Source organism: Eumetopias jubatus, unplaced genomic scaffold, assembly GCF_037043125.1.
Source record: "Eumetopias jubatus isolate StellerSeaLion01/CBP00866 unplaced genomic scaffold, mEumJub1_p1.0 scaffold_7, whole genome shotgun sequence".
NCBI lineage: Eukaryota > Metazoa > Chordata > Mammalia > Carnivora > Otariidae > Eumetopias > Eumetopias jubatus.
In genome coordinates this window covers 138,995,988-139,010,309 of record NW_028274813.1, presented here as the reverse complement: position 1 = coordinate 139,010,309, position 14,322 = coordinate 138,995,988, and the positions used below count along the sequence as shown (strand labels likewise).

General features: G+C 46.6%; 1 long non-coding RNA gene across 1 annotated transcript; it reads left to right on the top strand.

Moving 5' to 3' along the window:
- Window positions 1-517: 517 nt before the first annotated feature.
- Window positions 518-3,529, top strand: LOC148163998 (uncharacterized). Its single transcript, XR_015768620.1, has 2 exons — window positions 518-884; window positions 2,771-3,529. It is a non-coding gene; the product is annotated as an uncharacterized LOC148163998 (long non-coding RNA).
- The last annotated feature ends 10,793 nt before the right edge of the window (window positions 3,530-14,322 follow it).

Here is a 14,322-nt window from a genome sequence, read left to right as displayed (position 1 = left end):
TCCGCTGCCCCATGGGAGAAGCTGGTGCTGTGGGAGAACCTCGCGCTTTGGGAAAAGCTGGTGCTATGGGAGAAGCTGAGATTGCTGACTCTAGAATGCGGCATATTCTCCTCCAGGACTGTAATTCTTTTTTTTTTTTCTTTTTTTAAAGATTTTATTTATTTATTTGACAGAGAGAGACACAGTGAGAGAGAGAACACAAGCAGGGGGAGTGGGAGAGGGAGAAGCAGACTCCCCACCGAGCAGGGAGCCCGATGCGGGGCTCAATCCCAGGACCCTGGGACCATGACCTAAGCCGAAGGCAGACGCTTAATGACTGAGCCACCCAGGTGCCCCCCCCTTTTTAAGATTTTTAAAAAAGTGATCTCTACACCCAACATGGGGCTCAAACCCACAATCCCAAGATCAAGAGTCATGCCAGTCAGACGGCCCTGGGACTGCAACTTCTGATAAAGGGGCTCCCTGTCACAGAGCTGCTGAGCTCTATAATCACCCACTCCCAGCTGCTACCAGAGCAGACACTTCCTCCCTTCTGCCTTCCGAGCTCCTGCTCTGCCTCTTACTTTAGATCCTATATAGGACCTAACATTGAGGCAGTGGGCACAGAGCCTGGGAAATGCAGATCACTAGGGAACCCCAGAGCAGTGCTCAAGAGGGTGGCGTGGGCTGGGACCACAGGCACCCACCAGCACAGTCCACCTGGCTCTAGCCCCACTAGCCTGCTTTCAGCTGCGCTGCTGGGACCTCTTCTGCACTTCACTCGGCTGCCTCCAGCTCACCCCTCATGGATGGTTCACAGGCTGCCTTCTGGGGGAGGCTTTGCTGAGCCCACAGGTGCTACACTGTCTTGGGCTGCTGGTTTCTGCACATCTTCCTCTCCAGCGGTGAGTTTCCAGAGAGCAGACAGTGTATCTGATTTTGTCCCAGGTCATGAAACCCAGTGTATGTTGAATGCATGAGTGAATGAAGAATGAAGGAATGACAAGCCTGCTCTTGGGTAAACTGCAAAGAGTAGGTTAAAGGGCTTTTCTCTCTGGACATACCCTTTCCATGCTTCCAAGATCCTGGAGTCCACCTGTCCCCCAGTGTCCTTCACGTCTGGCCCCCCCTCCCCGGTGTTTAAGGATATGTAATTGGCACCATGTTGTCAGGGGCACATTCCCGAACACTGTGGCATAACACAGCTGCCTATTTATAACTAAGGCTATTTAAAGCCAAGGGTTTATGGGAAAATTGTTATGTGTTTGAACAAATTTGGAAATTTTGGATTGAAGCAGATTAAACATGATTCTTTACCATAGCACTTCTCAGATCCTTAATTTGCTAACGTGACAGTCCAGGAGGAGGACCTATCAGCCAAGTTCCCCAAACTTGTATGGCCACAAAGGTCTCTTTTAGGAACACCAAGCAGAGTTTGGTAATTGGTAAAATAATATTTTAAATATATTTAATTGATCTATCTTTGACTGGGCAACATACCCACACACATAGTACAAAATTCAATAGACAAACAGGTGCTCAGGAAAAATGTGTCTTGCTTTCCCACCTGCCCACCTGTTCTCCAACCACTATCAGAGACTTCACGGGTTTCCTTCCAGAATGAGGCATGGCTAGTCCCCCAAGGGGGGGGGGTCCAAGAGGGCTGTCCCGGCTGTCCCCCACCACTACCATCACTGACGATGAGCCTGCTGTGGTGGCTACCGCTGTTTTGCTCTGTCCAGGCTGGACACACATGGCACCTCTTCACCTGCATTTCCAGAACCTGCCGGTGTTTCCCTGTGCTCTGAGACAGGAGGGTCCTGTGCCTCTGGCAGTAAGTCAGAGAGAACAGCATGGCTCCCCTAGGCATGGCTTCCTCTTGTCCATGTCTCACTGCAGCCATTTGGAATCACCTCAGGGATGAAAAATATCAGGAACGGCCCTAGCCTATGGTTTTGAGTAGCCTTGGGATCTCTTTGTCCTTTGGAAGGAGGAAGGAAGAGTTTCTTGGTAGATAACCCAAGGACTACTTGAGATGTAGCATGCTGTTGACCAGGAGAGCCACTCCATATTCTCCCTTCTTGATGGAACAGACTTTCCTGGGGTGGGGGGGGGTGACACCAAGCAGATAATGACAGAACATGATAAGGAAGAGGGGGGACGGAACGGGTGTATTAGTTCTGTGTTGCTGCATAACCAATCAGAGCCAAGTCTGGCTGCTTAAACCAACACACATTTATTATCTCCTACAATTTCCAGGGTCAGAAATCTGGGTGGTTCCAGTTCCACTTATTTCCAAGATGTGGTCAAGATGTCAACCAGGGTTGCAGCCATGAGAAGGCTTGACGGGGGCCAGAGGGTCTGCTATTAAGGTTACTCATGTGATTGTTGACTGGAGGCCTCAGCTGAGTATACTTCTCCATGGGGCTGTCAAGGGTCTTCCTGACATGGCAGGCAGCTGGCTTCCTCCAGAGCGAGTGATCCAAGAGAGACTAAGCAAGGAGGGAGCCACAGTGCTTTCTATGACCTTGTCTCCAGAATCATACACAGTCCCTTCTGCTACATTCCATTTGTTAGCAGTGGGTTGCTAAGCACAGTGCATACTCAAGGAGAAGGGATTCAGGCTCTGCAGTCTAATGGGAAGAAGAGCAAAGAATTTGTGGACATATTTTAATTATGTTTTCAGTGGGGACAGAGGACCAAGCATGGGGCCAAGGAACAGCTGGTAGCTCCTGATCCATTACTAATAATCCCTGTCATCTTGGCAAGTCACTTATTTTCTGGGCTTCAGTCTCTCCCAGGCTATTTGGAGATGGTGACATCATATTCTGTTGGAAGGCCAGTGGCTCAACATGACATGGAGGCAGAGAGCAACAGAGTCAAGGGTGTGGGCTTTGGAATCAAGTCCCTGCTGCACCACTTCCTCTCTCTCTGAGCCTCGGTTTTCCCATCTGCCTCATTACCTGCCTCCCAGAGTGGTGGTGAAATGAACAGAGGCATGCATGTGCAAAGAGCTGGACCCAGCTGAGCCTAAACTGAGCAAGTCTAGAGGCATCTATTTGCTGGTGAAACCAAGAGGTGTGAGAAGGCTCTGCATATAATCCAACCAATGAAGAACAAGCTGCAGGAAAATGTTCCTACCCTCCATCACCTGCGAGTTCTGCGACCCATATGAAGCTGACCTCTAACTTCACTGTTTTCCCCAGCTGGCCTACATTCTGGGGTCATGACCAAGATTTTGCATCTGGAGGAAGTATTCAGTTGCTCCTGTGATTAAAACTATCACCCCAGATGAAAGCCAGGAGCATCCTTCATTCATCATGTTCCCCACTGCTTGGTGTTATGTGTTATGTGGGCACATGGTCTGGCTCAAGCCCTGGTGGCTTAGGGACCATGGAAGCCACATTTAGAGAGCACATGGAAACTGGGGTCTCACCTTTGGGGAGAATGCCCAGCTCAGGGACTGGCATGCCCCAGCCTGAGAATCAACGTTCTGTGGCATTATATGAAGTCTGAAAAACTTGCTAATAAAATACCAATTGGAAATCAATTGTTAGCCCAGCCTTACTGGGCACCCAATTTTCTAAGGCCTTAGAATTTTTTCTGGAAGAGGAGTGGATGCTAGTGGCAAGAAGTTCTGCCAGGGGCTAGAAAGGTTCTTGCTTCTCTGACAGCCAGCTCTTGGTCTGGGGGCTTTCTCTGAAGTGGTTTTGGAAACACAGGGTGTTTTTCCAGCAGGAAAAACCTTACTGCTGGAGACTAGAAACGTGTGGAAGAAGCTTCTCTTAAGGATGCACAATTGTGCTCACAGCTCCTTGGGAGAATTCTCACCAGACAGGCTGGACTCTCTTGGAACCTCCCAGGACCTGAGTTTACCTTCTCATGGGGAACAGTTGGCTTGAAAGTATGGCCTGTCCATTGCCCTAAGGCAGATACTCCAAGGTCTGTGTGACCCCTCCCAGACCAAGCAGCACACCTCCTGTGAGGGAGAACACAGGACAGTCTGAAAATTCCTCTTTTCTTTGGAAGCAAGCCATTTTGCTTTTACTGTTTTTAAAGCAGAATAGAGAGAAACCCACATCTCAGGGCCCCACTGAACCCAAGGCTTGAAGTTGTCTGTTACCAAGGGGCAGAACCTCTGCCCAGAGGAGCAGTGAGAGGTGGGACACTCCTCTCTCTTAGGACCCCGAGGCAGGGTGTGGGTGTAGGTGGACCCTCTGCCAGTTGGCCCCAGGCTGCATGAGTGGCCCTGGTCCTGAGCATGGGATGGAGCTGAGGGTTAGAGAGTCCCACCTTCATGCAGAAGGTAGGACAGCGTGACCTGGATCTAGGTGGTACTGGCACACCAGTGGTTACAGGAAAATAGGGAAAGCCAGAGCCTGGTTCCTGCCTCTTGGCATTCTCTGAGCTCTGTCTCACTGGATGAGCAGAGGAACCCACTTTGATATGGCAGACCCAGGAGCCCTCCTGCAGGGGCTACAGGGGGTAAAAGATTGGCCAGAATCATAGGCAAATGAGACATGCTGGGATCAGCATCCCAACCACAGAGCCCCCATGTGGGGCTGGAGAAGAGGGGAGAACGCTGGGCTCTGTCAGATGTCAGAACCACAGCCATTCAGGGGGTGGGCTAGCCACGCAAGACCTTCCACCAGGGGGCAGAAGAGCAAAGCTGAAAGACTGATGCACCATTGGACCAAGTTCTGGCAAGACCAATACAGGCCCAGGAAACCTCAAACACCTTGGGTTGCAGGGCCTGATAGTACTATGGGAGAACAAATCAGAGCTGGGAAGGAGAGGAGAGCATCTGCTGGCCCTTTGGAACAAATCAAATATGGCAACACAGCTCAGAGCTGGCAATGCAGGCTTGGGGTGGGGAGAAAAGAGCCTGCAGGTTTTCCTTGGTTTCTTAATATCAAACCCCTCACGTGGGAGGACAGGAAGCATACGCCCAACAGAGGCCTCCCAGCAGCCGGGGGACTGTGGTGGAGACTGCATGTCCTAATTTCCTTCTGTCCTGGCTGGTAGATCACAGAGCAGAGAGCTGTGATTGCTTTACCAGATCTAGAATTCCGTAGACTCCAACACGAGTGGGGCAAATTGAAGGATCACCCCTGACATGCCACGACTTGGGGGAGGGTGGTTTAGACAGTTTTGGTTGTTGTACCAGTTATCTCTTGCTGCATAACAAACCAACCCAAAGCAGTGGCATAAAATAAAAAATATCAGGTATTTTGCTACTGAATCTGGGAGTGGATTAGGCTCAGCCAGGCATTCTGAGGCTTCTGCTGATGACTGCCTGTGTGGACACAAAATGTCCTAGTTTTTCTAAACAGGCTAGAAAAACAATTTTTAAAAAAATTTGAAATCTAATTTTTAACTAATTAAAAACCTGCAGGGGCATCTGGGTGGCTCAGTCGGTTGAGTGTCTGCCTTTGGCTCAGGTCATGATCCCGGGGTCCTGGGATCAAGCCCCACGTTGGGGTCCCTGCTCAACGCAGAGTCTGCTTCTCCCTCTCCCTCTAACCCTCCCTCCTGCTCATGCTCTCACTTGCTCTCTCTCTCTCTGTCTCAAGTGAATAAATAAAAAATCTTAAAAAAAATAAAATAAAGGGCCACCTGGGTGGCTCAGTCATTAAACATCTGCCTTCAGCTCAGGTCATGGTCCCAGGGTCCTGGGATCGAGTCCCACATCGGGCTCCCTGCTCAGCAGGAAGCCTGCTTCTCCCTCTCCCACTCCCCCTGCTTGTGTTCCCTCTCTCGCTGTGTCTCTCTCTGTCAAATAAATAAATAAAATCTTTTAAAAATAATAAATAAATATATAATAAAAAAATAAAAATAAATTAAAAACTGCAGGGGCTCCACAAGAGCAGCCCAGGGGTAGCCAGCTTGTGCCTCAGCCTAGCCTTGCAAGGTCAATTTGAAATGGCCCAGGCAGGTAAGGCATTCCAGAAGCTTCTGCTCAGCACACCGGTGCCTTGCCTGAGGTGTTCAGGGCCAGGCAGGGGTGAAGGATGCAGTGGCAAAGGAGTGAGGTGAAAGGCCTTCCCAGAGAAGCATGGCAGAGCATGTGGGCAGCAGATGAAGGGATGGGGTGGCAGCTGAGTGGGACCCACAGTTCACAGAAGCTCTCTGCAGTCCACTCTCTTATTTTTCCTGTGAAGACCCACTCTTTGCCAACGTCCCCAGAAAAGCACACCTTTATGAAAGATCCTGAGCACAGCCACACTGAGGAGTAAGTAGCTGCTGAATCTTAACATAACTCTTCCACCCAGGGACAGCTGTCCTTTACCAGGAGCAAAACCTGCAGGGTTGAAGTGCAAAGCTTTAATAGTGACATCTCAAATTGACAGGTAAGTGTCAGGTAGGGTGTTAGATGACGGTCTTAACCAAGCCTATGAATTTCTGCAGCAGCATCATCATCATCACCATCATCACCGCCACCATCACTACCATCATCATCACCATCATCATCATCACTGTCATTATCACGACCATCACCATCAGCACTACCATCACTACCATGGCATCATTGTCACCACCCTCATCATCACCATCATCACCACCACCGTTACCATCACTGTCATCATCATTGCCACTACCATCATCACCCCATAATAACAATATCCCAACTTAACTTCAAGTGAAAGAAGAACATGTCCTGCTTCTGCCATATCTACTATCCTCTATGGCCCTGGAGAGCATTCATGGACCTCAGCGGCTTCTGTGAGGCCCATATCAGCCACATGATGAAAGGCTCAGAGAGAGACACCAGAGAGTGACTCAAGCCTGTCCATACTGGCCCTGAGTTACCAAGCATCTGCTATGTGGCAGGCCAGGGGTAAGCTCTGCACCGTCTTCCTCAAGCCCCCCCACTGGGTCCCCAAAACCAATCCCCTTTCCTTCCCTGTTACGTTACTATCTGGAGGACTTGGTCCTCTTTCTCTACCTTTCTCTGCCTGCTCTGCCCACCTCTCAGCTTCCTTCCCATCAACTGCCTTAGTAGATGCCCAAAACATTTGCATTAAAGAAGCAAATGTCCGTTGCACATGTGTGACTCCCACAAAGTAGGCATCAGGCAGTTGTCTGGCCACCAGTCTTCCTTCTCTCAGCCCAATGGTGCCACCATCAGTCCCCTTCATTGTGGCAAGGGTTGAGGGCACTCATGACACATGCAAGGCAATTCCATGAAGGAGCCTATCCCTGGTACTCTTCAGAGGGGACCATGGCATGAGGCCATGTCGCATGTCATGGACTGTCGAGTTTAACATGACCCAAATAGGCTCAGGGTTCTCAACTGTAGAATGGATTGTTTGGATTTTTAAATGCAGTTCTACATTTAAAATGTATATTTATCCTCTACAAAGTGCTAGACAGAGTGGAAGTCATATTTTCTTTCTCAGTGTGATGGGGAGGGAAACTGAGGGTCTGGAGGGAGAAAAAAGACACTCTTATCACCATTTTCTTGATGACTTGCCGTGAGAACTTGGAGCTGCCTTGAGCTTCTCCAGAGCACAGATTTCTCAGTTGTACAATGAGGACATTGCATGGAAAGCATCTAGTGTTCCTCTGAGATGCAAGGCAGCACCACCATCATATTGACACTTCCCCAGCAAAGACTCCAATGCTGTGAATTGGTGGCATCTTGAGGACTCCCCAGTACAGATGTTTCTTCACTAAATTGCAGTGGACTCAGCCCCCAAACTAAGCAGGGGCCACAGAGTCCACCCCAAGATGAAGGACCAAGTAATCATAGAAATCATTATTGCTAACTTGCAGCCAGTCTACAGTGACATGTGTGTGCTGAGTACTGACATATCATATCACTTTACAACATACCGAAATTGTTATGTACCTCTTATGAGAATAAGGTAAGGTAGATATGGCAGCAATGTTCACTTTGCAGATGAAAAGAATGACCTTCAAAACAATTAAAGGCCATCCTGAGACCATACAGGCAATTATAATGCAGCTGGACCCTGACTCCCAGTTCTGTTTTCTTGTGATATAGGCAGTCAGCAAGGGCAGGGAGGTGAGGGGTGACTCGAAGACATTTTTTGCCTCCTTAGTCTGACCTTCCTCTGGTCCTAAGGCCACATTCTCTAGAATGCTACTTCTTTCCCATCCTACACAAAAGGGAGAATTCATTAAGGGCTATCAGTCCCTCACACCCTACAGAGAATAAAATCTCCACACTGCATTTGACCATGACTAGGTAGTGAGGTTGTGTAGAAAGGAGGGAAGGATGCTACTGAAGCATAAATCATTGTCCAAGAAGGGCTAAGTGGGTAGTCTACTGCAGTAAACAGGGTAGAGTCAAGAAAGGAAGACACAAGATAAATTGCTCATCAATATTCCTTGTATAAGAACACAATTTAGTCTTACACTTTTATGGGGTGAAATTTATGCCTCCTAAAATTCATAGGTTGAAATCCTAACCTTCAGTACCCCAGAATGTGATTGTATTTGGAGATAGAGACTTTAAAGAGGTAATTAAGGTAAAACAAGGCCCATTAGGGTAGGTCCTAGTCACATTTGACTGGTGTCCTTAGAAGAGGAGATTAGGACACAGATGGGCATAGAGGAAAGACCATGTGAAGATTTAAGGAGAAGGCAATAATCTACATATTAAGGACAGAAGTCTCAGAAGAAACCAACCCTGCTGGCACCTTGATCTTCCACTTCTAACCTCCAGAACTGTGAGAGAATAAATTTCTATTGTCTAAGCTGCTCAGCGTGTGGCATTTTGTTATGGCAGCCCAAGCGAACTAATACACACACCAACAAAGTTTGTCTCTTCTAATTAACTCAGCAACATAAGTCACTGAGTTTCTATCATTGCCATGGATGCCAGGGAGCTCAGAGCCAAGTGATTGATTATAGTGGCCATAGAGCCTAGACTGAGTCCACACATTTTGGGGACGTGTGCCCTGCCCAGTAAAACCAAGTGAGGAATACTCAGGAACGAGGGTGTGATGAGTCTGCTGATCTTCTCACTTCAGAATTGCTGTGCCATAGCTCAGAACTGTTTATGGACATTTTGCCTAACCTGTGCCTCATTTTGCTGACCCCCAGAGAGAGGTATCTATTGACCCAGTACAGAGCTCTAGTCTTCAGCCTATGTTGTTCCACATGCTGATACCTGGCTGACTTCTGTAACCAAAATTAAAGAGGGTGTATCTGGAAGCCCCACATGGAAGCATTCTTGGATCCCCTGCTGAAGAAGTCCCTGGGTATGGTATGTGTCTATTCCACATACATCCCAACCCAATAGTAGGCCTTCTGGCAGGACCAGCCTCAAGTTCAAACAGGGTAAGAAGTACCCCCCGAACTCCATTGCCCACTCTGGGGTGATTCCAAGGGTGCTGAGAAGGGTTTGGCATCTTTCCCCATCCCTCTGTACCTATTGGCTAGATTCCCACATTGCAACAATAGGGCTTCACTCCTTTGGAGGAAGTCTGGGATGGTCTTACTGAATAGAAAATTTCCCCAGGAAGGGCCATACTCTAAAATATTGGCATTGCCAATATGTGTGGGCTCTGACAACAGATCTGAGGGAATAGCCCAGCACCCCTACCCATGTCCCTCTCACCCAGCAGCAGGTAAGGCACATTTATCTTTACCTGACCATGACCTGAAACTCCTCTTGTGTTGGCAGAGAATCCCCCATGGTGGGAGTTTGGTGGGAGGTGACTTCTGAAACCAAAGTACTGACACCATCCTTCCTCACTTCCCCACCTACCCAGCAGGGCACAGGCCAGTCACCTGGGTTCAGGCACCAGGATGGTCTTGCATGGGGCTTGGACTCATAGTGAGATCACGAAGGAATGGCCAGAATTTATGCACAGAGAGGGCAGTGGGCTGCTCCAGAAGTTAGCAGCAGCACCCCAAACTGGCCATTCTGCTGGCGTGGCTATGAACGTGGTTCCTGCTCCAATGCCCCCTTGGTTCCTGGGTATTTTCCAAGCTTGGTCTGCAGCCTTACCTCCCAGTGTCCTGCTAGTAAAGGCCTTTTCTGCTGAGTCATCCCAGTTGGTTTGTATTGCCTTCCACCAGGCTCTAGTTAATTGGTCTGGAGCCAGGAAGGGACGTGGAGCCAGTCCCCAAGGAGAGCCACCATGGTTTTAAAAGGCACCTGCTTCATGTGAGGTCAGTGCAGGCTTCAAGCAATGGATGGGGATTCTATCTTCAACAGATGGGAGTGAGTCCCTAGAGACCCCTATGTTCAGGGGAATCCGAAAGCCCTCAAGTTCAAACGTCCCTATCCCAAATGTCAGGGCCCCAGCCCTTCCCTTGGACCCTGACTTTTGCTGACCTGCTCAGGGGGGAGAGGAATTATATACCAAAGGAGCTCTTGAACCTGCCTAACGTCTACTAGCAGGAATGGGAATGTGCCTGGGAGTCGATCCTGAGGGTGCTGGACCAAGGGGAACAGTAAAATAAGCTGGATAAGAGAGATTTGTTGATATGAGGGCATTCAGCCATAACACAGACATTAAGGAACATGCCCTGGGATGATTCCCTCTGGGATGGCTCTTAGAAACGTGAAAAGAAGCAATGGCCCACATTTAAAGAGAGCAGTGATGGAGAAACAATGCCAGAACTTTTGAGGCAGACTATGGAGGAAGGGTCAAAGGGCTCAGAGAAGTAGCCTCTAAGAATTGGTCTGCTCTATAAGACAGGAAAACCCAGCATCTCCTTGGGAAGGCTGGAGGACACTGTCCACGGTGATAAGGCATTCCTGGTGAGGCGAGCACTAACATTGTTGAGAAGCTCAGTGGTGGCTGTCCTCTGCAGGCCAGACTGAAGCTAGGAAACACTGTCATACAGCAGGGCTTCCAGGAGCAGCAGGGATGAGAACCCTGGAATAGCAAGGGCCGACAGCAGCACTGACATGCAGTACTTGCTTCTTCAAGGGGGGGTATAGTTACCATAATTACCATAATGGACTGTAAGGTCAGAATGAGAGGGAAGAGGGTGAGTGTTTTAATTTTCAGAGACACAGGGAGTGGAGATGGTCCATAGGGCAAGGTGTTCCTAGGGGCAAAATAGATGGGCACTGCTTAATAAACATAATTGAAAGGGTTGAGAATGGATTCATATCCAAATATCCATCAGCTGATGGACAGACAAATGTGGCATATCCATACAGTGGAATATTATTCAGCCATCAAAAGGAATGGTATACTGACACCAGCTACAACGTGAATGAACCTCAAAAACATTGTGCTGAATGAAAGATGTCAGTCTTGAAAGGTCACGTATCATATGATGCCATTTGTATGAAATGTCCAGTATTCTGGCAAATACAGATTAATAGTTGCGGGGGGGTGGGGTGGGGTAGGGTGGGTGGGTGGAGGTTGTTGTCAGGGATGAATTGAGCCTGACTGCTAAGAGGTACAGGTTTCTTTTTGGGGTGATGGAAATGTTCTAGAGTTAGATAGTGCTCATGGTTACACAACCTTGTACATATACTAAAAACCACTGAATTGTATACTTTAAAAAAACACTTTATTCATTTATTTGAAAGAGAAAGAGAGTGAGCGAGAGAGAGAGCACAAGCAGGGGAGGGGCAGAGGGAGAGGGAGAAGCAGGCTACCTGCTGAGCAGGGACCTGGACTCAGGGCTTGATCCCAGGACTGCGGGGTCATGACCTGAGCTGAAGTCGGACACTGAACAAACTGAGCCACCCAGGCGCCCCTGAATTGTATACTTTAGAACAGTGAATTTCATGAATTGTATCTCAAAAGAAGGATGTATTCACAGAAGACTATGGTAAGTCATATCTTCTGCCCATTTTCCACACCCGAACCAGTTTTCAGACCCAGAATCCATTGACTAAAGAGGGGACTGAGCCCCACAAGGAAGAACTTTTCAATGCCACGGTGAGTGTCATACAGCAGTGGTTCTTCCGGTCCGTCTCTGAAAGAAACTGTGGTGTTCTATTTGAATAACCACACCTTGGAAAAGGGAATTAACCAGATTTTCAAGGGCAGTTGGATATGGTCCAAGCTGATGCTGGTAGTCAAAGTGCCATCATGCCCTTCCTGTTAGGACGTCAGGTAACAAATGTATTCCTGGCCCAGATCCATCTTGTAGTGGTCCAAGGTAAGGATATGCATGTACTCATGGGCACTGGAGAATCGCTCCACTGGTCAGTCAGGAGCCTGGAAGGGGTTCAAGGACAAGAAAGCCTGGGGAAGAGGCATGCAGTTAGATTTACAAAATGGCTGTGGAGCACGAGGATCTTTAGAGGCACTAAATCACCAAGTGGACAGGAGAATTTGACCAGTGGATCTGTTCATTTGTGCTCTCGCAGTGGAGGATGGAGAATAGAGGGAGCGGCCACACTGGGGACCATGCATGGCTTGTTCTCAGTTTTGACAGAATCCTTTATCATTACTCTCATTTTTTTTCACGATACCATAGAGAATGTGTAGTGATATCGAGGACCTTCTCATGCACCTGTTGGCCATGTGTACATCTTCTTTAGAAAAATGTGTGTTCGGGTCCTTTGCCTATTTTTAAAACTGAATTAGTTTCTGTGCTGTTATGTGTGTATATTTCACATATTAACACCTTCTAGATATATGGTTTGCCAGTGTTTTCTCCTATTTCAAGGTTGCCTTTTCCTTTGGTTGGCTTTTTTCCTTGGCTGTGCAGAAGCTTTCTTACTATTTTATTTTTTAGGCTTTTTGCTTTTATTTATTTTTAAAATTCAATTTATTGAAAATCAAAGCAGAAACAGTTCACCTATTTCTTCTACCCCCCACACCCTGCCTCTGACAACCACATACCTGTTCTCTGTCTCTGTGGCCTTGACTTGGTTTGTTTGTTTGTTTACTTTTAGATTCCACATATAAGAGAAATCAGTATTTGTCTTTCTCTCTCTGATTATTTCACCTAGCATAATGCCCTCAAGGTGCATCCATGTTGTCACGAATGACAAGATCTCATGCCTTCTTATGACTAAATAATATTCCATTGTGTATACATACCACATTTTCTTTATTCATCCATCATTGGACACTTAGGTTGTTTCCACATCTTGGTTATTGTAAATAATGCTGCAATGAGCATGGGGGTGCAGGTATCTTTTCAAGATAGTGTTTTCATTTTCTTTGGATGAATACCCAGAAGTGGAATTGCTGGATCATATGGTAGTTCTATTTGTAATTTTTTTGAGGAAACTCCATACTGTTTTCCATAGTGGCTGCATCAGTTTGCATTCCCACAAATAGTGTATGAAGGTTCCCTTTTCTCCACATCCTTGCCAATACTTGTTATTTCTAATATTTTTGATAGCAGTTATTCTAATAGGTGTGAGGTGATACCTTGTTGTGGTTTTGATTTGAATCTCCCTGGTGATTAATGATGTAGAGCATCTTTTCATGTACCTGTGGCCATTTATATGTCTTTAGAAAAATGTCTATTCAGATCTTCAGCCCATATTTCAGTCACATTGTTTGTTTTTTTGCTATTAAGTTGAATGAGTTCTTTATATATTTCGGATATTTGCCCCTTATCAGATATACAACTTGCAAATATTTTCTCCCATTCAATAGGTTTTCTTTTCATTCTGTTGATGGTTTCCTTTGCTGTGCAGATCTTTTGAGTTTGATGTAGTCTCACTAGTTTGTTTTTGCTTTTGTTGCTTTTGCTTTTGTTTTCAGACTCAAAAAAATATTGCTAAGACCACTATCAAAGAGCTTAGTGCTTATGTTTTCTTCTAGGAGTTTTATGGTTTCAGGTCTTACATTTAAGTCTTTAATCCATTTTAAATTAATGTTTGCATATGGTATCAGAAAGTGGTCCAGTTTCATTCTTTTACATGTGGCTGTCCAGTTTTCTTAACACTATTTGTCAGAGAGACTATTTTTCCCCATTGTATATTCTTGGTTCCTTTGTTGTAGTTTAATTGACCATATAATTGTGGGTTTATTTCAGGGCTCATTATTCTGTTCCATTGATCTATGTGTCTGTTTTTATGCCAGGACCACACTGTTTTAATTACTGTAGCTTTGTAATACAGTTTGAAACCAGGGAGCATGATGCTTTCAGCTTTGTTCTTCTTTTTCAAGATTGCTTTGGCTATTTGGAATCTTTTATGGTTCTATAGAAAGTTTAGAACTGTTTGCCTTATTTCTGTGAAAAATGCCATTGGAATTTTGATAGAAATTGCATTGAATCTGTATATTGCTTTGGGTAGTATGAACATTTTAAAGATTAATTCTTCTAATCCAAGAACATAGAATATCTTTCCATCTATTTGTGTCTTTAAAAAATTTTTTTTCATTAATGTCTTTTAGTTTTCAATATATAGGTTTTTCACTTCCTGGGTTAAAT